Source organism: Oratosquilla oratoria, chromosome 23, assembly GCF_046742065.1.
Source record: "Oratosquilla oratoria isolate Oo_2021 chromosome 23, ASM4674206v1, whole genome shotgun sequence".
Lineage (NCBI taxonomy): Eukaryota > Metazoa > Arthropoda > Malacostraca > Stomatopoda > Squillidae > Oratosquilla > Oratosquilla oratoria.
Window position 1 is genome coordinate 9,609,532 of NC_134799.1, and position 2,500 is coordinate 9,612,031.

A 2,500-nucleotide genomic window follows, 5' to 3' on the forward strand; every position below is an offset into this window, starting at 1 on the left:
TGTTAATAAAACATATTATGCCACTGCAGTGATAAGTGTGAATAGATTGTAATAAATCTACCCGACCACTGGAAAGCAAGTAAGTGTTGTAAAAGGGAAAATAAGTCTTGGCACTCCCCATTAGTGAGTTTAAGATTTGAGTTTGAACCCCATTTGCGAGTTTAAAATTCGATTTTGAATGAATGTAGCGGCTCAGCGCTTAATGTATACATTCTGAGGCGGAATCGAATTTGTCTTCTTGCCTCCCCCCCCCCCCAAAAAAAAAAGAGTGAAATAGAGAGAGAGAGAGAGAGAGAGAGAGAGAGAGAGAGAGAGAGAGAGAGAGAGAGAGAGAGAGAGAGAGAGAGAGAGAGAGAGAGAGAGAGAGAGAGAGAGAGAGAGAGAGAGAGAGAGAGACCTTTGGGTCGTTAACGACTTCAACGTGATGACCCACATGGTATACATTATTCTGGCTAAGCACAAACGATATTAATGCATCTCAGGGGGACGAAGCTGGATTGGAGGGGTCTCGGTCGATCCTTATACTCTTCAGGCCAGGGTCCATCCGACTTTAGCCAGAATAGATACATACAAGACAAAGACGGAGACAGATGAGCTTTCCTTTAGGCAAATGAAACTCGTCTATTGCTGGACAGAATAAATGACTCAATATTGCAAACAAATTAATGTGTCACAAACACATCAGTACCATCTGTGCCACCAAACCACAATCACCACCACTAACACCATGACCACCATCACCACCACCATAATCACCACCACCAAAATCACCATCACTATTACCACCAACATTACCATTTCACCGCCACTAGCACCATCACCACCACCAACATAATCATCACCACCACCATTACCACCAACACCACCACCACCGCCAACACCACCACCATCACCGGCATTACTACCACCATAATCACCACAACCACCACCACCACAACCACCACCACCATCTCCACCATTACCACCACCGCCGCCACCATCGCCACCTTCACCACCACCACCATCACCCCTTCCACCACAATCACCATCACTACCATCACCATCACCACCAACACCACCATCTCTACCATCACCACCCTCACCATCACCACCATCATCGACGCCACCACCCTCACCACCACTACCACTACTACAGCCACCACCACCACCAATATCACCACCACCATCATCACCACCATCATCACCACTAATATCACCACCATCACCACCACCATCACCATCACCACCACCACCACCACCATCACTACCACCACCATCATTAAATACTATTTTTCCAGCGCACCATATCACTCACACCATGCTATCACATCACTTACACCATTCAATCACACCGTCACATAATCACATCAATGAGGTCACCATCACATGACCCATTATGACGTCACTATTACCTCATACCCATCGTTAAGGGACCCATTGCCATGATATGAACAGTCCCAAAAGCCAAATGGTCCCCCATGTCACTACACGATCACTTCCTCACCCCATTCCCATCCCCCCCTCCCTAGGACCCTCCCCCCATCAACCTCCCCCCTTCCCTTCCCCCCCTCCACCTTCAACCTTGTGAAAAACCATTTGTCTCCGACGTAACGAGGTGGGGTAGAGGGGGAAGGGGGGAAAGGGGGGATACTGGGATGGGGAGAATAGTGACACTTGGTGGGAAGGGACAAGGAGTGGGGGGATGGGGTGGGTGGGGAGGAAGTCAGGAAAGTCGACAAGGTGAGGGGGGGTTAGGGGGTAAGCGTGAGAGAATGGGAGGGGGGAAGGTTCTGGGAGAAATGGTTGAGAGGAATGAGGGGGGATAAGGAGAAAAGAGGAAGAACAGATCGAGGAAAAGGAGGGGAGGGGGGAGAAGAGAGGGGTGGGAGAAGAGAAGGGTGGGGAAGGGAAGGGATGGGGTGAGAAGGGGAGAGAAGAGGGGAGGAGATGGGGAGGGGATGGATGAGTAAGGGAGAAGGAAGAGGAGGGAAAAGGAGGGACAGGGAAGGGTAGGGTAGGGGGAGGTGAGGGTGAAGAGAAGAGTGCATAAGGATGAGGGAGGGAGGGAGGCAGGGAGGGAGGGAGGGAGGGAGGAAGGGAGAAAGGGAGGGAGGGAGGGAGGGAGGAAGGGAGGAAGAAAGAAAGGGAGAGAGGGAGGAAGGAAGGAAGAAAGGAAGGAAGAAAGGGAGAGAGGGAGGAAGGAAGGAAGAAAGGAAGGAAGAAAGGGAGGGAGGGAGGGAGGGAGGGAGGGAGGGAGGGAGGAAGGGAGGGAGGAAAGGAGGGATGGAGAGAGGGAGGGAGGAAGGGAGGTAATGAATGGAAGACAAGTGAGGTGGAGACATGGAGAAGACGTGGAGAGGGGATGGAGTGAGGGAGTGAGTGAGGGAGTGTGGAGAGAACTGACATGATGATGCTGAGAGTAGAAAAAGTTGATGAGAAGCAATGGAGGGGAAGGGAGTTGGGGAAGAACTGGGGAAAGGGGGAGGGGTGACTGAGGGAGGGGTGCTTGGAGAGGGAGAGC

The 2,500-nt window shown here is 51.4% G+C and overlaps 1 protein-coding gene across 3 annotated transcripts in view; it reads right to left on the bottom strand.

Annotated features, from left to right (window-relative positions):
* Positions 1–2,500, bottom strand: part of LOC143037962 (metalloprotease TIKI1-like) — a 436,427-nt gene that overhangs the window by 79,818 nt on the left and 354,109 nt on the right. The window lies entirely within an intron of this gene.